Below are 22,838 nucleotides of genomic sequence, written 5' to 3' on the forward strand. Positions count from 1 at the left end.
CATGCCATCCTTGAATCTAGCTCTGATGGACCTTTGGCACATCCACAAAATGAACAGCATCAGTATTTCTAGATCCAAGGATTGAAATTTTGCATGTGACATAACTAATACATATTGGTAAGACACATATGTGTCTCAGAGGACCCCAAGTTCAGCAGCAGGTTGCTTCCATGTAAAGCAGAGTCCATCTCTTACCTCATTTAAGTGTAACCTTCGCCAGTGTATGGAAAATTGGACATTCACCTCAGGTCATGCCCTATGCATGATGCCAGTGCATGTCTATGGGCTAGGCTTGTAAAGGCTCCAGGGCCATTAGCCTAGCACACACCTATGAACCTATGAACCTATTTGTCCGATAGACAGAGGCAGACATTAATGGCTAAACTAACATACCCCATTCCCCGGATAACCTCCTTCAACTTCCTATCTAAAATACCTCTCCTAATGAAAGCCCATGATATACAGGGACACAACTGGGCTGGATTGCATGGCTAAGCTTATAAAAGCACTAGTGGTCATTTGCCTACTATATACATATGAACCTATGAACTTATGCTGTAATCTGGTAACACATAAGTTAAGTCAATGTCTGAGGGTGGTGGTGACCACTCTGTCCAACCAGGAAGAGTTCACCTTTGACGGTATGTAAATGACTATTGCAAATATCACAGTACATGTAACATTCTGTGCTACCCATTAAGGCAAACAAGTTACTCTAAAATGAAAGAAAGGAAGAAGCACTCTTTTGAAGGACAGGAAAGAACTGTCAGAATAGTTTCATTCCTGCCATTTTGGGAAGTGAGTTTAAAAAAATGTTAAATGGTGAAGTTGCAAGATTTCTTTGCAGTACTGCTGCTTTCATCTTGGCAGCTGGTGTTGGTCAGGTAGAAGATGATTAGGAAGTCAAATGGGGCATTTTAGATTTGAGCTGACCATATGCTGAACAATTAAAGAATAACCTAAAATATAAACTGCTACTTATATTTTGAATAATGACTTATGTAATGTACTGAACAAAGTGCATGAACCATGCTTCCTATTATCCATTACCAAATATCATTAATGTATGATACTAACACTGTATCTTCTGCACAGTAAACACTTTGTTCTTAAAGAAATGTGTGTGTGCGTGTGTGTGTGTGTGTGTGTGTGTGTGTGTGTGTGTGTGTGTGTGTGTGTGTGCGTGCGTGTGTAAGTGTGTGTGTGTGTGTGTGTGTGTGTGTGTGTGTGTGTGTGTGTGTGTCTGTACGCGTGTGTGTGTGCATGTGTGTGTGTGTGTGCGCGTGTGCGTGTGTATGTATGTGTGTGTGTGTGTGTGTGCGTGTGTGTGTGTGTGTGTATACATGTGTGTGTAGATGTATGTGCATGTGTGCGCATGTGTGTATGTGTGTGAGTGTATACATGTGTGTGTGTGTGTGTGAGTGTGTGTGTGTGCGTGCGTGCGTGTGCGTGCGTGTACGTGTGTGTGTGTGTGTGCGCGTGTGTGTCTTTAAGTGTATGTCTGCCTTTGCATATACCTTTAACTTAAATATCAGTCTTGTTACTCTGCACTTTCGTTAAATGCTGTAGGATTCAGGATATTTTATGATCACTTTTGAATATTAAGTGATGACTTTGAGTAGGAAAGGAGTTGAATTAACAATGGTTGAAGGTGTAGAGTCAACAACTGAAGAAGGTGGCATTGGTCTGAACTCCACCTCTGGACATTGAAAGTTCTGCCTTGATACTAATCTTCATGTTTTTATATATTTCATTAATGTTGCTGTTAAGTAAAACTGTATCTTGAGCAGCATATTGCTTTCCAAGTCCTGATTTTGGTGTATTTTAGTTAATAAGGTATTACTAGGACACAGGTAGCTTCTAATTAAACAGTACTGCCATGACAGAGGCACGATTAGTTTGAACCACTCGACTTTTGTTGCACTTTTTGTTTGGCTTAATTTCACTATTACTGCAAATCATAGTTTCGATTCTCGGCTGGAGTGCAGGGAGTGCCTTCTGTGTGGAGTCTGCATGTCCTCCCCGGAGTTCCGCTGTGGCGACCCCTAACGGGGAAAAGCCAAAAGACAAACAAAAACTTCTTCTGTGGTGTTAATGATTTAGAAAACGTTACCTCTGTATGCAGCTTTATGATGTGTAAACCAAAAAAAAAGAAAGAAAAATGTATTTCCTTCAAAAGTATCTTCATATGTAGAATAATATTGACATTAATCAATTAATTTCCTGCTTTTTCAGAAGAAACACAGTGGATTATAGCATAAAAATAATGGAAAGATTTAGGAGTTAATAAGGAACACCAGACTTCTCCAATGCCTTGAGTAGGCTTGGAATATTATGGCATCAATGGAGTTTGATCGTCATTGTCAGCATAATAGTCTGAAAGTTTTTTTTTGATAATTCCATCCATGTCTAATGGGGGGTTTCACTCTGTTATGCCCTTACTAATGTAGAGATGTCTATGTTGAAATTATCAAACAGTATTGCATGATGTTTTGTGTTTGTGAGATCCCAGGGAGTGTATCTTATATTGTGGTTATATATTTTATTATTTATTGTTGCAGGATGCACGTAGAGATTATATTAAGCTGTGAACATGTGTTTATTGTTGTGGTGACATGAAGTACTTCAGCTGGACAGATGGGATTTATGGCTTAAAAGACTGTATGCTGAGTTGGATATAATACAGGATGGATACTCCACTTCTTTTTTGTTTTCTTTTGTCTATCATTCCTGACTACCTTATAACCAGGTGGTAGCATTTTTCATCAGTGATGTGGAATTTTAGCCATGTTTCAGTTGTTTGTGGAAGTACATCCATGAGTGAAGTTTAGTTTATCTGAATATTTCTAATATTTTAATGATAAGATTTCTAGGTTTTATTGGTAGAAGTTTGCAGTGTGAGTAATCTGAGAATAAGCTGAGTGTTATACAATAGAACACCTGGGCTACATTCAGTGTTTCCTCACAGTGGGAGCTCTGTATGGCTGCGTAGATGACCATATTATAATGTGAACTGTATTCCATGGAAATGGTCAATGTATTTTTCTTGACAGGGTACTTTTCTAGAGAGAAGTGTTTAAATTATACATTTGTGTAGTTGTTAATTATTAGATAGGATGACTGTATTCGATAATGTTTTTGGTTTTGAAATTTGTTTTGAGAGTGATAGTGGAAGTAACATTAAAGGGAGTTATGTTGTATTATCCATAGTATATGAGTATTGATGCTTCAATGGTGTTGTGTAGAAGGAATTTGGTTGTATTTAAACAGAGAATATTTTTAGAAATGCATCAAGTTTGATGTGTTTTAATTTATTTTATAATGGGCTAATATAGTTTATATGACAGTTCAGACATTTTTGTTAAATTGGGTAAGAAGTAGGTATGAATAATTTACTGGATGTTTATGGAGGTGGAATTGCAGATTACTTATAAAGTTACATGCACCTAGTGGAGGCTGGGGAAAGGGGTGGGAGATGAACAAGTGGGTAATACCTGAGCAAGTGCTGAAATCAGTGTGTTCTTACATATATCCAAGAAATGGGAGCATAAAGGAACTGCTAGTAGAAGAACCAGCTGCTGAACTATGCCAGGTGAGTGGTAGAAATGTTTCCTGTCCAGCTTAAGGAAGTGAAATGTGTCTAAGGGGTGCTAAGATAGGAAGATTAAATACTGTGGGCAGGTTTAACGTAACAACTAGCATTAAATCAGTATGCCATGTTTATGTTCAAGGGCAGAAACATACAAAATATAGGTGCCCCCACTATGCTGCTGTTACCGCTGTGCCTTTTGGCTCAAAAGACGTTAGTGTTGGGTAACGTTTGTGCAGTTTTTTGGGATCTGGTGCAGAACGTACACAGACTAGGACTGCAGCTATAATGTGAGAGCAGCAAGTGTCAGTCAGCAGCTAGGAATATAAAACTAGATCAATGCAGTGAGAGCTCACCGTCTCCATACCTGTTCATATGTATCCTAGTATCAGTAATCCAGCTTTCTCATATTCAGTACTTGTATTATATCATCAGCTAGAATTAACAGAACATTTTCTTCAGATATTGTTTCTCCCAGGATCTTTTCTCAGTTTATATTGATATTCCATAAGTTTCTTTTACTCAGGTATACTCTCCTCCACTTCTTTGTAATAAGTACACGCTGTCATGCATTTGAGCAGTCATCTAACTTTAGGAAGCTCATTATCATACTATCTACCTTTCTTGCATGTGACCCTTCTTTCCATATATGTGCCTCTCTCCTATAGACACCTTTCCATAATGTCCCTCTACCATGCCATTTCTCTAATACACTGACCGTAACTGCTTCCAGTACAGAACGTCATGATATATCCCTCATAATTAACCTTTCTTCACTCGGCATTTTTATTGTACTGTTAATCAATTCATAATTATATATCATGCAGATTAGTGTTTCTGTGATTGCTCAGCTTTTTTTTTTACCAAATGGGTGGAATGATACAGAATGAACCATTTTAGCTGTACCACAGATTTATTGCAAAACACCAAACATTGCTATCAGCAAAACAAAATTATATGTTTGAGTTTTGTAGTACTGCATACTGTCATAAAATCTAGGCATGGTACGTTTTTCCTTTTAATATATGGAGCAAGCAATAAAATATCTTACATTCAATTGTTAAGATCATCTTGCTGAGAACATATCTTTATTTTATACTTGTGCCACATTATGTTTTAAGTAGATAGTAATTATTTAATTATGTTAATTATGCCCTGACTCTTCTGTGATGCTTAGTATTAAAAAATATGTGCTGATGTATAAATATTGTAACTACTGAAAATGCTTGTAGTATCCCATGTGTGTGTGTGTGTGTGTGTGTGTGTGTGTGTGTGTGTGTGTGTGTGTGTGTGTGTGTGTGTGTGTGTGTGTGTGGATGTATGTATATATATATCAATATATTCTGTTCCTTTCCTTTTTTCCTGTAACCCACAGTGTAGTGTAATAAATATTTTGTATATTTGTGAAATGCAGTAAATATCATATTATCATAGGGTAAATCTCTTCTTCCCATACCTCCACTGAAATATGTTTGTACTACTCAGTCAGACTTTCCAAATTTACAAATGCAATATATATCATGTATATTTACAACTTTCTTTTTCTATGTGTGATACATAGACTATAGTCCGCAGCAGGGTGTAGAGAGGTCACGCTTTGACTGTGGCCCAGATGTCCAGGGTTTGAATTGTGACTAGGGCAGAACTGGGGAAATGAAGGAGTGAGGTGGCTGAACCTAACCACCTCTTCCAAGGGAAGAGATACGGATGGAGACACATGAGCAGAGCATACAGCAATACAGACAAATGAAAATGCAGCAGCTGGATGAGGGGGTGGGGATATCTTTAGGCTTATATAATTTATGTAGGAATGACAGCCCTACACAAAACTACACTACACATGATACACATCTGCCTAATACCAGGCATGTGCAAGATGGTTGGGCTTAAAGGATAGCTCTACTCTAAGCACAACCATAACTTTACTTAAAGTGTATTTTAATCTCTATACAATGAACACCATTCTTTCATATTTAAAAAAAAAACATGATTTTTGTAGTCTTTTCTCCTTCATGTCATTTCTGTCCATGTCATCCTCCCCAGTGAATGCCAGTATGTGGCTAAGTTAAGTCTCCTGACACCTACATTAGGAGTTTGACTTCTTCATCCTTGCATCATTTCAACTAGCAACTGCAAAGTGTCTTTAAATAAAAATAAACACACGGCAAAATACCTTCTGCACTTTTTATTATTTCTCACCAACTGAGGTCAAAAAACTGTTCTGCTCTTATTTTATTTTCAGTGTTTACTTTTATTAAATTTGCATTGTTTACCTTCCCTTCCTAGAGTTCCACACCTATTGAGCATTTTGGTGTCTGAGGCTCAGTAAACCTGATAGCTACTGATATTAATTTTAGTAATTAGATGAATCTTACAAGATATGAACTATGACAGTCTTCTAAGTGACAGGTAGAAAGAAGACAGGATGTAAAACTCAGAAAATACTACTTTTTGAAATGGCTATACTATTTTAGCTATATTGCTATCATTACATAAAAACTTTTCACATGTCTTGTAAGATATGTAAAAAACTAATGTGCAAGAGTCACTGCAAGAAGTCATTGATATTTATACTGAAGTTTCTCAAACCAGACGACATTTTTCAGTACATCCATTCAATGTGAATTGGACTGCAGTTTGACTGAACGGACTATTCCATTGTAATCTCATAGACTGAGTCCTCATATTGCATTATGGACAAGAAGAAATTTTCCAAGAAAACAAGATCAGATATGCATATCTGACCCATGGGGACAGTCAGTGTTAGGAAAAAAATAAAACAAATAGTAATGAGTAGTTATTGTAATGCTGGCAGGATTGAGACAAACTTTACTGCAAATATTTTTATTTCAATTTATAATCATAATAGTCCTATCGGAAAAAAAACAATGTTCAGTATGATAGATGTCAGTATCACTGCTCTTGCTTGATTGTGTCCCCTAGGGAGGAACCCCCCACCACCACCCCAGACTACTCTTGTTCCAGAGTGCATGAATGAGCCAGTTTGGTGAAGCTGGAGCGGTGCTTGTTGGTCATACCAGAAATCATAACAAAAAAAAACTTTATAACACGGAGTCACTTTCACGGAATTAAACTCAGAGCCATACAGAAAATAAATGAAAAAAATAAAATAGCTGACAGATTCCCAGCATACTTCTTAATCTCTTAGAGCAAAAAAATCTGGACAGAGCCTAAAATGATGGGAGGACAAGGGCCCAAAAATAGGGACAGATTTTAAATATTGCTCTTATAAACTTAGAAAGTTAATAGAATAGTTTTGCATTAGCATGAATTTTGTGAAGGATAGGAAGTCTTAAACTCAAATGTTTGTCACTTTTTAATGATTTCAATCCTCAGCTATTTGCCAGAAAAGTACAGACAAACCAAAAATATGAGGCAAAAATTTGGACATTCTGCAAAAATCTGTACATTTGAGAGGTATGATTCCCAGGTAAAATTGTACACCAAACATGCTTTAATGACAAATATCCACAAGTCAAATGCTTTTGTTCTGAAAGTAGAAACATCTTCAGAGCATAGAATCACTTTGTCACCCTATTTATATTGTACTGCTCTGCCCTCCCATTTAGAGCTCTTGCAAGGTCTACACTCATTTCTTCCAGAATTCTCCAGAACACAGATGTGGCCCCATCCTCTTGTACACCTGTTGCTAGTTTTGTATGTATTTCTTCTAGAATTAATGATGTCATCAGTGTAGGTCCACCCTTCAGATACTCCATAGATATTATTCAGAACCAGTGTTTTGGTAAATGTATATATTTACAGACAAATTGGTGACATGATTTATCATAGTAAATTCTACTTTGGTGCATATGGTTGCCACTCAGTAAAATTCTCACTGGCATTCTATGTTTTTTATTGTAATGCATCTCTTCAGAATGAACATCAGAACAGTGTGGAACTTTTCCTACTGCATGTTAAATTGGAAACAGTCCAGATATCTCAAAAAATGAGAAACAAGTTGAGCTCAGTGCAATGCCAGGTAGAACTGGGAGAATGCTGAGGAAAAACCGTGCTAAGGAACTGCACCAATGTTTTCAGTCAGTTCTGCTGGGGTTTTGAACTTATTAAGGGAGCAGGCAAAAGTATCTTGAAAGACCTGAGAGCTCTGCAATAGAAGGTCCTTAACATATCTGCTATAAAAGAGCACTTAGGGTAAATGCTGAGTTAGTAATGAATCTCTGAATGCCATGCACTAAACATTCTATCTAGAAGAACTGTAGCTAGTCAGATCCCAAACTTGCATCCCCTCAACTTTATGTTGAAGTCTAAACAAATAAATAAATAAATAAATAAATAAAATAAAATGACCACACACAGAGTACATTAGTACTTTATACATAAAGGCAAATGTATTATCGGTATTAATTTATAAAGCAGCAATGCTCCCCAAGTTTCAAAAATGAATTTTGGTTTTGCAGTTCATCACCACTGCCTCATGCCAGTCACACCCCCTAAAAGCTTGCAATCAGTGAGCCACCCCCGTCATAAAGCCATAGTTATGGTGCTGCCACCTAGTGAGATGGAGGAAACAGATATGAAAATATGAAGAAGACACTATGCCTCATTTATAAAATGAATCTCAATACATATACATGGATTTCTTCAAAACATTTTTTTCATTCTTGTATAGATGTAAATTCCAGTGGCATACCCAATTAAAATATTTTTTGAATGTATGATATATTAACAGTTGGCCCAATGACAAAACAGTTATCATCTGTATCTCACAGGTCATGTGTGTGTGTATAATGTTTGCATGTACGTGTGTGTGTGTGTGTGTGTGTGTGTGTGTGTGTGTGTGTGTGTGTGTGTGTGTGTGTGTGTGTGTGTGTGTGTGTGTGTGTGTGTGTGTGTGTGTGTGTGTGTGTGTGTGTGTGTGTGTGTGTGTGTGCATGTGTGTGTGTGTATATACGTATGCTCTTCATGCAGTTTGCCAGTGTCCTGCTGCCTAGGATTGCTTCTCTGACTTATACTTGTTGCTTGCAGTGGTAGGCTCTGGATCTCATACTGCCCAGAAAACATAAATACTTACTTGGAAATGATTTAATAATTTAAGTTCTTGTGATCAATAATAATTTTTAAATTGCAATTTTTCACTTAGACAGTATCTTCTACTAGTTTTCTTGGAATTACTATGCTTACTGTAGAAACACACACACACACACACACACACACATATATATATATATATATATATATATATATATATACATATATACATATAAATATACTACATTTCCAAGTTTCAATGCAGTGAGAGAGAAAAAGGAGTTTTTAGTATTCAGTATGATATCTTTTTTATGAGATTTTTCTTTTCGGTGTTCAAGGAAGCATTTACCTCTGTATTACTTATCAAGATTGAACAGTGACATAGCAATACATCTGTGAACAACATCAAAAGATATGCTTACTTAAAGAAAACTATATTTCACTTCAGAGAAGGAGCAGAAGAAACTTCCTTGTTGCTTGCTTTGCATCTTAATCGGAAATGTAGGCTGACAGGTTCATTAAATGTTGGTGAGATTTCAGTACTGAAATGTCATCAGATAAGCCTCTAGCTGTTCTGACAACAGAGAAGTAAGAAACGCTCTTTTGACTCTACATATCCACCTGTTCCCTGTTTACTGAAACCTGTACAGCTAAATTTTACTTTAGGAACGAGACACAAAGGCAGCTGAGTTGTCCTTTTCAAAGCCAATGCCAATTCAAGTGCAATGAGATTGACATGTTTGATAAGGCTTAATTAATCCCTTGTCAGGGTCTATAAAAGTTACATAAACAACAATCAACAATAAGTCAGGGATCATAAGCTGGAATGCACCAGCCTTCTCACATCTATAAGCTTGTTAATGCTAATGTAGCTAATTTACATTACTCAAGATGTATTCTGAATGTGACATTCCATTTCCATAATTTAAATATAAACCATAGTTACATGTACTTTATAAATCCATTGAATTACAATTGGTCAGCCCTGAATATACCCCTCAAAGTGCAGAGTCACACTTTTGTTAAATTGTATCAAGCTCTCTTAAGATAACTCATATTGCATCACCTTCTTTAACCCTGTAGCACTGTTGCAAAACATAATCAAATGCCTTCTGAAAGTGAAATATTTCATACCAGAATGATGGAAATGAAACAGTAATGGCATGTATAGAAAGCAGGAAAAAGCAGAAATGGGAAACAGACATTTTATTTCAGGACCAGAATACCATGTGCCACATAAATGGCATTGAATGATAAAGCCCTGACTATGCTCAAGGTAGTCACAGTATGATTTGCAGCTCTTTTGTTTCACATTGTGGTAAGGAGGCTGTACATATCAGTTATGAATATCCGTGGGGGTCTGGGTGGCTGAGACCATGCTCCTGACTGAAAAATTGTTGACATAAGTCAGAAGAACTATTCATATGCTGACATTTTATTTATTTAGGCATTCCTTGATTCTTTGTAAGAAATCACATTTTTTTATCTGTTGCAACAGTTATCATATCTGTAGTTATGCATAGGAACTTTGACCTTGACTTTATAGCAATCTGACATGTTGATATATATTTGCTTAGTGTGAAGAAAGCAGAAAATGCTTATGTTTCATTCAGTATTTCAGAAAGCATACACGAGCAGCCATATTAAGTGATCTCTTTGAAAAGGAATACAGTTAGCAGAACAACCACCATACTAGGGTACAAGGCAACAGTGACTACAAGCGGGGGCTCTTTTCATGCAATGTCGTTTCATAAAGCCTTGTTGTATAGGAGTGATATGATAGGGTTTAATGAATTGAAGCAGATTTTTGCACATAGGATCATTCAATATTCTAGAAAGACATTGTATAATATAATACAATGTAATATAATATAATATAATAATGTGTTCTGAATTAATGTGGGGAATTACATGAAATGCATTATACATAACACAAGTATAAAAAACAAATTAAACTTTGTCTTGTGAGTCACCAGTTAAGTGACATTAAAAAAAGCAAAGCTTCAATGGGTTCAGAAGATTAAATAAGCTCTAAGATGGTGTTTTACAAGACCATTATAGTTTATGTCTAAATGAAGGCTTGATTGCATATAAAGGTATTATTTGGTACAACACCCCACAGTTGTGTTTTCTTTACTTTCTACATATGATCTGCTCAGTGTATTACTTTTATTCACAACATCAATTTATAAGACGAAATATGCACTAAATCAGACAAGTTATTCAGCAAGTTAAAAGATTATAAAGACACTTAAAAATGATTCAGTAAGGCCTCCTGACAAACTCTGTATCATTCTAAGAACTGGATAAAAGAAAACATCTGTTACATGGAAATGTTAAAGAAGAGAAATATATAAAACTATTTGAAAAATACATTAAAAAATTATACCGTTTGTCAGTGCCACAATAAGAAAATGTATTTACAGCTGCTGTGTTGCTTTTACATGATAAATGAATATTAATTATGATATAAGTGAAACAGTTTCATAGAATTGGTGACCTCTGTAACAGTCAGATATTCATGTTGGCTACATGTAACTATATACCACATTCAGCTCAAAACATAACCATTTGCCAGACATATTTTGTATTATGCTCTGATATTCTTTTACTTTATTTTTTCTCATTATTTCTGCAAAAATGGGTTATATGTCATTTACAGGGATGTTTCTCTCAGAGGTCTAAAGATGCTCCTCTTTTTCTGTCAGCAACCTCCATTTCTCACATGTTGGTTTCTTTACTAGCAGAAGTTCCCTTTGATCTTATAGATAGCTTCCTCTGCATAACTGTAGTTTCAGCAATGTTTGAAGTTTATTTATCTCCATTATCACAAATGCAACATGTTTTATTTATACATGAGAATCATGTGCAAAGGTCCCTTTCATGTGCCATGGCCGTGTGTTCCTCAAACCTGCTTTGCATTTATAGAGACACCTTTTGATCTTATTGATAATCACTTCCTTACATGCTCATGGCAGATGGAAGGTTATAAACAAAGGCCCAAAAGGTATAAGTCTGAGACTTCTATCATTACAAAACTCCTACTGTTTTTATATCATAGGTTTTTGCATATTTATGTCTGTGTCATGCACATATTTATTTATAATTATGTTAAGCATGCTACAACAGCAAACGTGCTATACTGTATTGCAAGTCTCATGTATAAATGCAAATAAAATGAAAAAGATTGCAGCATGGCTTAAAAAACATAAAATCTGTAATATACCCAACAGGTAAGTGCTTTCAAGTCCACTACAGATACTTCATCAGACCATACAGAACTACAAATAAAATAACAATTTAAATACTATTTGCAACAAAGTAACCATTAAAATTATTTGAATAAATCATGTGACTTAAGGCAGGACATTAAAGAAATCAAAACATTTACCTGATTGTAGTATAATTATCCAAAGCATTTTAAAAGTTTCAGTTTTTTTATTCTTCTCATCTTCCACTAAGATCATCATTAATCAACTGTAGTACTAAAAAGTAAAAAAGTAAAACTATGATCATGTCCTTTATCTAGGGTCCATATTATAAGATCGACGGCTGAAAACATTGAACACCATATGGTTGACACCATATGGTCGATGTCTTCAAACATCGAACTTATAAAAAAGAAAAGAAAAAAAAAAAGTACCCTAACGCATTTAAGAAGGGGGCAAGCCCCCCAGCACCCCCCACACCCCTCGCTACTTAAATATACCAACTATGAGACCACACTATATTGCAGTAATCAGCTTCAGTGTTGTCGGCTTTCAAGAATATAATATAGACCTCTTTATCTATTATATGTCTCTAATGCATTCTTTATATTTCATCTATGGATATCACTGACATTCTTGCAAAGAATGGTTCATTTTGCCAACATAAAATGCTGGACATTTCTTGCATCTTGCTAGATATACTAAATTCCTACTTGAACAGTCCGCATATAAAAAATCTATATAAGCACACACTACAGGACCTACAGCTAAAAGTACCTGTCCTTTGGGATTCTACAAACTTCAACGATTCCTTCCTATGACATAGTAATCTTTTCAAAGACTTCCTATTCTTAAAAATATATCTGGCTCAGTGCCTACAACTTGTTTGATATTCTCATCAGCCATAAGTATATGCCAGTTCTTTCTCATCACATTGCAAATATGATCAATATCAGAGGAAAAAGACAGAAGCATCCTTGTCTTTTATTGTCACTCTATTAAAATTAGTTCTATTGGTAGAATCGGCTCCAAACAAATAAGGGTGTCCACTGGTTCTCCTATTAACCTCATCAAAATTATTAAAATGATCTAGTTCTTTCTGAATGTATCCTCTGCCTAAAAATTCAGAAAAATTTCAACTTCTGGTCTTTGCTTGTATAAAAGGGACAAGTAATCACCACTGCATGAAGAGCAGCTTCTCGCAAATGTGAGGCTTATACTATATGAGCACAGAAAAGCAAGTTTTACAGTAACTATTCCCTAACGCTAATTGGGTGAGCACACAATGAGCTTACCACCAGAAATTCCCAGCAGAGATAGATGAAATAAGCCCTCTCATATCACAGAGGGCAGACGTTGACCCTCTTAATGTGCAAAAAAAAGAAAGTAACCACCAGAGCTGAATACTCCAGTTCCATTAAAAGTTAAAAGCTGATTTATTGAATACTAAACAATGGATAAGCGCTTTCATGCAGTAAAATCTATGCTTCATCAGAGCCTTAAAATGCATCTAAAGTAACTGCATTTATATATGCATCATGTGACAATAATAATTAGTAATTAGTCAATTAAACATTCAAAACTTTTCAACTAAAACAACTCTTAAAACAAGAAATAACTCTAAAAGAGACAGTGACATACTACTTAAGGGTATAGTATTCAATAAATCAACTTTTAACGAAACTGGATTATTCAGCTGTGGTGGTTACTTTGGTTTTTTTGCTTATTGGAACTGTTGTCCAACATAACCTTTGGGCAGCAACAACAGTTTGTTTTTCATCCTCTTAATGTAAAATGACTGCATTGGAGCCCACTTGTTAAGGAACCTCAAACGGATTCCTTACAATAACTAAGAGGCACTAGATACACTGTATTCTGTACAGAGCAGCGGTCCTTACAAGAGATTGATAACACAACTTTAAATGTGCAAACATAAATAAATAAATAAATAGCCTAGTAAACTTTCATAGTATAATGAAAACAAGCAATGTTTCCAGATGTTTACATCTGTACAGGGCACTGGGACAGTTAGCAGTTCTGTAGAAATGTGCCAAATTTGTACCAACACTGGAAATAGAGAAAGCTGATTACTGAGCCCTCTGGCCAACAAAACAGCTACACTTAGAGCTCTATTATGTGCTTCTCAACTCAGATAGATCAGGTAAACACCAACTGTCATTAGATGAATGATCCCATTCCTCCTAATGTACTGTAAAAGCCCAGTAAAAGAGTGTCCCTAGTAAAAAGGTACCACAAACAAACTTAAGGAAAGGCAATAAGCAATTCAAGATAACAGCACCTTGCTCTCTACTTTAAACAGCTTGTGAAGATACATGAAGGCTTCCAGCCTAGCTAGTTAGAATTTTGTAGATAATTCTGTCATTTGTAAATAGTAATATAAGCCACATGCTTGTTCTCTTAAATGTGAAAATACTGTATTGGATGTTGAACTGCAAAAATGTAACAGCAGTGCACTCTGCTGTAAGAAAGCTGATAAGTCAAGAATTTTATGACTATTTTGATCTCAGGGCTTAGAGCCATGGTGTCTGAACTAGCAGATTCTTTCTATTGTTTTGAGACTAGAGTTAATTGCTAGATTTTACATATATAATGCATTTGATTGCTGTAGTTTCCTGATCAGGTGCATTCTTACTAAGAAACGTTAATGTAGAGTTTCTGTTAGTCTGGGAAACCAAAGAATTGTTAAGAATGATGTAATCTAAAATGAGTCAGCATGATGTATTATACATTTAAATGACTTTCTCAGAGACAGAGAGAAAACATTTTGCATTTGTCTTCAGGACTGACCACTTACCAACACTTGCTTTGCTCTGTCAGTATGCAAGTAGGATCTTAGACTTTAGTGTCACTCTTAGATTATAGATAGAAAATGGTAAATTTAGTCTAGTGGTTTTCTGTATTGATGTCAGAACTATTCTATTGTATTATTTTAAGCATTTTCCTGTGATTACTGAACTCTTGACTAGCACTGTATTGAGTTGTGGAGACTTCTCTTGTGTTTTTCTTATTTATTAAATATTTTAAACCTTTCAACTGTGACTGTTTTGTGTACAGGTAATTTAAGTTCTAGAGTACATTGCATGTATATAGTGATACTGTACAAAGCCACTCCAAATAAGCCTTGCTACTTAGTCACACTTACCATTTAGATAATATTGCACAGTAATAATTGGACACCCTTTGGTAAGGGCCTTTTTAGTAGCTGATAATTAAGGGTCCTGGTGGCAGTGATTACTACCTTATAGCCTGGACAGAAGAGGGACAGCTAAGGAACCTGTGCCAGCCCTCCCTAGGAGTGTCTGTGTGGTTGTATATAAATCATATCTCAGAGTGTGTGTGTGTGTGTTGGTGTGTGTGTGTGTGTGTGTGTGTGTGTGTGTGTGTGTGTGTGTGTGTGTGTGATTGTCAGCTACTTCGGAAGGGACACAAAGCACTGATTGGACAGAGAGAGTGCTAGGAGGACTTGGCTTGGGACCCTGGCTAAGGACCCCACTCTATAGCTGTGCCAGTGGGGAATCTTTTTGGGGATCTGGAGAGAAAGGGAGAAACCAGCCCCAGACTGACCATGATCTCTGTGTGCTCTTAAGGGAAATTGTACTTTACTGTGTGTGTATTTGTTATACTTCTCAATGTGAACGCCCCTCACTGGTGTTAGTGGTGAGGATTGAGGCTCCTTGATTACTGGGCCAGTGCACAGGTGTCATACAGCGTATAAAAGTGTGATTATTTAATAAAAATACTTTGCTTTGTATAAATGAACCAAGAGTCACTCAATGTACAGAAATTATAAGGGCACTAAAAGCAAGGTAAGCTGATCAATAAACCCACCAGCCAATAAAAAAAAACACTAGATGCAGGAATCTCTAGTTTGTTTCCCCAAACTTTGCAGGCCAGTCTATCACTGTCCTCTTGATGTAAAAACACAGAAATGAGCTTGCTATGGTGTAAAAGTACACTACTTTATATAACAGCTAGCTAGATAATGAATCTGGAGCATGTAAATCAGTAGAACAGATAAGTGAGAGGAAAAAAATACTTTTTTTAAATAAACACAAGGAAAGGCAAATTAATAATTTAAGATATAAACAGCAGTGTAGAAATGGAGAGATGTATAATGTTCAATTTACTGTAAGGGTGAGCAGTTTAAAATCACCAAGTTTAAAAATCAGATCAAGAAATGGGAGGTTGGGTTGAACAATAACTATCAAGGAGTCAACAACAGTCTTGTAGTTTTTGCAGGCCTTGAGTCTTATCAGAAAATTCAAAGACACAGAAATTCTCTGTGTATTAAGCATCACTGACCAAACAAATTAACTGATGGAAAAAAAACACAAACAAGGTAGCTAATAATGCAATGACCAAATTGTAAAAGTGCAACTCATTTATGGTGTTGTTTCATTTGTCAAAGATAGACATGTTGAAGCCCATTCTGTTAAAGATGAGTAACCAAAAGGACATAATGCAGCAATACTACAAGGTATATTGACTCTTAATTGTGTGCACCATACCTCTAAACATAAACTAATACTTTAAAAAAAATTAAAAAGTAGATAAGTGCTTTCAGGTTAGAACAAACCCTTCATCAGATCTAATAAAATCTGTAACATGAAGTGCCATTTAAATTAAACATCCAATCATAACTTAAATCGGACACACACACCTTTGAATAAATACATACGTAGAAGTACAACCATCAAAACACCATTGGTTGAAATAGGTAAATACCATTGGTTAAAAAACTTCCTTCTAAGGTTACTATATATAGTCACTCAAAGAAGGAATGCATACATTAATATGGAGAATCAAAAAAAATATTGCTTGAAAAGATCAAAACACCACTGATGAAAATCCCTCTACAGCTCTTGCAATTTGAATATGCAAATGACAAAATGAGTCAAAAACTCCATTATCTAAATGACAGACTAAAAGTTATCAGTGCTGTATAATATAATGAAATACATTTAAATGTGTTTATAGCTTCTAACCAAAGCGCCATCATATATAAACATAAACTTTTCATTTGATTGGATTAGCATTGTTAATATTCATTATTGCAACTGCTTAGTCTGCAGGCATCTAAACTTGCTATAAAGTATCTGTTTAGTTTTTGCCTTTTGACTATTCCAATTTGACATCACTTTAACATGAAATTATTTTATTGATATGAAATTTCTTCATATTTTTCATGTTTTTACACTTTACGTTATGCTATATAACACCAAGCAAATATATGGCCTTGCATGGAAGCATTTTGATTGGAAGTGGAGTTTCTGGGTTCTTTTTGCCATTCATATACTTGAATTAGAGGAATTATGTTTTTTGTGCTCCATTGACTCCATAGATCTTTTATCATATTGTGTGTTTCTCTTCCTTGATTGCCTTCTATATGAGCATATCTCTATTGGCTATATTTGCAGTTTTAATATATGGCCATTGGGTGTCTATGAGGATGGCAGGGATTGGCTGGCCCAGAAACAACTGATATGTATTTCTTCTTCTTAGTTGGTTAATTATTTTCTCCTTCTCATTTGTTTATTGCCACTGTGGTTTGCAGTAGCTTTGACCATGGCCAAATATAAGGCTTTCTATACTCATTTGTTTATATATGATGGCTCTGTCATTTTGAAGCTGTAAGCACATTTAAATGCACTATATGTTACATAACATTGATGATTTTTAGTTTGTCATTTGGAAAGTGGTGTTTTTGACTCATTTTCTATTTGCACATTCAAATTGCAAGAGCTGTAAAAGGATTTTCATCAATGGGTTAGTTAATAAGTCAACCTATTATATAATAATCTGGTTATGTGTTGGTAGCTTATTTTTCTACACCTTTAAAGTTCAGGTTTGTTTTTTTTAGCTGCAAGAATTTTGATTTTGTGTATTAGGAAGGCACGTTGAGAGGAAAAGGTACAGGATGTTTATCCAGCAGACCCCTTGCTGAGGAAAATGACAAGAGACTTCATTGCTATGAGGCAGCAAAGATACCTACTGTTCATGGACTAAATTGTTTTGTGGTATGTGCAGTCAGTGAATCAATCAATCAATCTATCTATAGATCTATTTATCTATCAATATTACAAATATTGTGCATAAAAATCTCCAACACACACTTCATCTAAAAAAAAAAAAAAAACTAATATACCTTTTGCTGAAAACAAATTTTATTGACTAAGTAAACTGACTGGAAAAGGAAACCACTATGCAAGATACACAGATAAAGACACACACACACACACACACACACACACACACACACACACACACACACACACACACACACACACACACACATAAATGTAACTTGTGACAAAATAAAGGACAACTTTGCATACTTATATCTACATATATATATATATATATATATATATATATATATTTATATAGCGTTTATATCACGTTATCAAAAGATGAAAATAGCAAACACTATTTCATCGACCCCAAAACATCTAACATGAAAATATTAAACATTCAGAACAGCAAATTTTTTCTCATGGAAAAAATTTGCTGCTCGAAACACATGCACACAACACAAGCACATCAAACAAACAGCAACCACACACATACACTTAAATTCCTACATCTAATACTACACTAAACTAAATATACACTGCTATCTACCCACTTACCTTAACCCAAACCCTAACCCTAAGGTCCATCACTATCGCACACTCACCTAACCAGTGCCCTAACCCTAACTCACTTAAACCGCCCCTAACACTAAAGTCTGTCACTATCACACAGACACCTAACACGCACCCTAAACCTAACTCACTTAACCCACCCCTAACCCTAACGTACAAACAATCGTACACTTACCTGAACCCAACCCGTAACTTTCCACCACAGTGCTAAGAATAGCAAAGCCACAGAAAAGGCCAACCAAATTCTTTCCCGAGGAAAAAAATTTGCTGTTCTGCAGCTTCGCTATTCTTAGCATTCACTGAATAGTGTTCTATATCAGAACATTCGAAGTTTTAATACTTCGATGTTCTGATATATACCCTATATATATATATATATATATATATATATATATATATATTTATATATATATATATATATATATATAGAGAGAGAGAGAGAGAGAGAGAATATGAGTTATCAGACAATTAACAGCCAGGCAAGATGACCCCAAATCCCCAAATCATGAGTTACATCTTGAATTTAGAGTGACTGTGTATAACAAGTCCAGGGAGAACTCAGAAGTGTTGACTCTCTTGTTTAGTTTAGTCATGAATGTAACTAAGGCCCACATTTCCTTAATTTGGAAGGTTCGTTTATTACATAGGTAATGGATGCGCTAAGATAAGAAACTGTAGTATCTCCATTTCCTACTAATTTTTTGATAGAGATGCAGGTCCCTTGTGTATGTGTGTTTGAGGAGCCATTATGTCTGTGAAGAAATAGTAGATTTAGGAGGAAAAGATCCTTCATGTCCTAAAGGGCAGAATGTAGATCAACATGGAAGACTCTGTCTGAATGTGAATGTAGACACAGGGTAGCCAGATGGAACAGTGGCTTATTCTGCATGTACTCTAATCATATAGATGTGCGAATGAAAGTGAGCAGACTGCATTTTTGGCTACTGTATACTGGTTAATTAGAGACAACAGAAATCCTTATAGAAAGCAAGATACAAGTGATGGTCTGCTTCTGTTGCTGGTAGCATTTTGTCTGACAGAATGTACCATCATCTCCAACAGGTTGCCGTTCTCTCTTAACGATGACTGACTGCTAGGTATTTATGTTTCCATTGCTGCCCATAGAATTAGTCGCTTCTGTACACAGTAACAGGGATAACTCACATGCTACTGAGAAATACAATAACTTTACATTAGTCCTAATGTTTTGATATGATTAGCACTGAGTCAGACTTTCAGTGCTCAAACAGTGGGATAGAATAACAAATTATGCATATAAAAATATACCAAGTGAGGTACAAATTAAGGTCACAGAAAATTTTAAAGTCGGTGAATTTGTTTTCAACCCACGTCAATGTATACTGCATTCTGTAATAAAAATGGCAACTTATATCTATATATTATCTATATATTATTAGGTTAAAGGGAATTTAATTGAAAACCATAGCCAGTAATTAATAGAGGCAAAAATGCCATTTCTGTCTGACAGTGATTTCATGTTATACTCAACACTTCCATGTATTTTAATATGAATTCTATTTATATTAAATTCCATTCCATTCTAAAGACATGCTTCTGGAGCATTTCTCCCCGGGCCTCCGCTGAAAACAGGATCTGTGGAACCTAGTCGGACTTTCCCAGTCAACAAATGTTAAATAAATAAAAAAATAAATGAAAACACAGAGGAGTATAAGAACTAAAACACCTTTAAAGACATTCAAAGCACTTTTTAAAAAGTACCAAATAACAGCATAACAAAACCATACACCAACTGGCAAAGGATTTAAAAAAAAAACATTAGTTATTTTCTTATTCTCACCATCTCCCTTTCATTTTCAGCCACTGCATTTTCTCACATTAAACATAAACAACATCATGCTATAAACTACATCAGACTCTGGGCTTAAAATATAAACTGATGGGCATGTACTTATGCACTGGTTTGCACAGTAAAGCACTTTGGTAGTGACTTAGCATGTTTTTCAAAAGAAGCAGATAAACAACATGTCAGCAGATCTAAATTCTAACTGCTTGGAAATATATTTCTGCCTGTGGAAAGCTGAAAAATAGCAGTGTATATGAACTAGGTATTGCCCTGATTAAGAAAGATTACTGAACAGAAGGCAGTCTGCTTTGGACAACAATAAGGAAATAATTGGACCTGATTTAGAATGGATACCACAAGGAGTAAGCTTGGTGCCCACGTCAAGGTAACAATTTTTGATTCAGTGATTTCTCCCTACCACAGCACTGTGGTGGGCCATCATCACAGCCTACTGCAACTGATAATGGGACATTCTGGGGAGCAGCCTTTATCTTAACTGTGTATGTGACTTCATCCACCAGTGTTAATGAACATGACCAAAAGCTTAAGTTCATCTGTTTATGTTGGAGGCAAGTGCCATAGAGTTTTGTGGACAGATAGAGTTAGGGGGAATGTGCCTGTGTGCATGTGTGTGTGTGTGTGTGTGTGTGTGTGTGTGTGTGTGTGTGTGTGTGTGTGTGTGTGTGTGTGTGTGTGTGTGTGTGTGTGTGTGTGGAGTCGCTTGGGGTGGTGTGTGTGTGTGTGTGTGTGTGTGTGTGTGTGTGTGTGTGTGTGTGTGTGTGTGTGTGTGTGTGTGTGTGTGTGTGTGTGTGTGTGTCTGTGTGTAGTGCATCCATGAATTTATGAGTGTGCATGTGTGTGTGTCGGGGTTGTCATACTTTCACACTCCCATAGAGTAATGAGCAAATCTTGTAGCACTAAGGGGAATACTAGATATCAGAGATACTCTCTTTATATCATGGCTTAAAGGCACATAAAATATAATAGAACAAAATTGTGCAGCATGATAAATTCAGAGCCTGTACCCTTGCCACTGGCACACATTTCCTTTGCAGACATATAGCGTCCAGACCAGGGACACTGTTCAAATACTTAGAATATTTCTTTGAAAATAAAAAAACTTGTCAAAGAAAAATGGGAAGGAAGCATACAACTCTGCACTCTTGACACAAAAAGCAAGCGTTGCATCTCCATACACTAAATAAGGAATTAGTGTTTGAAGGAATTTTTTGCATAATTACATAAGAAATATGAAACTATAATGTCTATCATTATTCAATGATTTCAACAGTTCATGAGTTTCAGGGGACAGGGCACTTGCAAAAGGGAACAGCAGGAGCAGTCAATAATATTAGGGGCAATAGACAGGGATGGGGGTGTCCATGTGAGGGGAGGCTTTGAAACAAAGCAAGGAGAAGCAGCAATTGACACCATGCATAATTTTAAACTTTTTACTTAGGCTTCCGGAAAATGTTAATAGAGCAACAGGTCTAGCATCATGATGACTTTGTGAAATCTAGAATGAATGAAACTCTAATGACAAGCATTACTGGCTGACCTTAATCATCTGTGATTTACGAGGGGCAAGGGAAAATAAGAAGATGCATCAGGTATCAGAACTGTTCTGTTATCTTAGGAACAGGTAAGAGGCAAGTGTGTGTGTGTGTGTGTGTGTGTGTGTGTGTGTGTGTGTGTGTGTGTGTGTGTGTGTGTGTGTGTGTGTTTGTATGGGACAGTGCATGGCAGGGTGCCTATACCAACATGACGTATGGTTTAAATATCACTGGAAAGTGTTGCTTTGCACTCACTGTAGTAAAAAGCAATTCAGAGACAAGCAAATTAGCCAATAATGAAGTCTTTACTTCTTGCAACTAATGTGTCTCTGAGTTGCCTTTTCCCGCTTTTCAAAAACAGACCATTTTTGCCTCCCATCTAAGTACCAGTGGTGGTGTTCTTTCTGTATTCCTGGGAATATTCTGAGATAATGGGCTAATCAATCAGTAGAAACGTTCATATTCATAGTTAGCTTTAACCATCTCTGCATTAAATATATTTTGCTTAAACTGATATCACATGTTAAAATACAAAAAGATACACAGTAATCATGGTATATTCATGGTGTATTTGTGGCATGATATGCCACTTAATTCTGCTTCAAGCCCATGTCAGTAAAATGTCTATGAGTCTTAACCATGCATGACATCAGTCAATGGAACCAGAACTATCTGTATGTCTGTCTGATCCTTTTATTCATTAGTGACCTTTCAATCTGCCATGTCAATAAAGCCAGTACAGCAACTTGAAGCATTGTCCTAGGCATTCGATAGAAGTGGGTTCCACATATAATTTCCTACTGAGAACAATGAAATACTATGGTTTTCCATGCATAATTTCGCTTTCCCCTTCCTTCCCGGCTCTTCTGTGGAGTGTTAAAATCTCATTATTCTTTTTATGATATTTTAAAAATGAAAATCATTTGTATTAGAGAAATTTCACAGACATGACTGAGTCTAAAAGTCAAACAAAGCAGTAATTTC

The 22,838-nt window shown here is 35.9% G+C and overlaps 1 protein-coding gene across 1 annotated transcript in view; it reads left to right on the top strand.

Moving 5' to 3' along the window:
• Positions 1-22,838, top strand: part of PTPRD (protein tyrosine phosphatase receptor type D) — a 6,523,893-nt gene that overhangs the window by 1,960,700 nt on the left and 4,540,355 nt on the right. The window lies entirely within an intron of this gene.

Source organism: Protopterus annectens, chromosome 2.part0 (genome assembly GCF_019279795.1).
Source record: "Protopterus annectens isolate FY-2018-M chromosome 2.part0, PAN1.0, whole genome shotgun sequence".
NCBI lineage: Eukaryota > Metazoa > Chordata > Ceratodontiformes > Protopteridae > Protopterus > Protopterus annectens.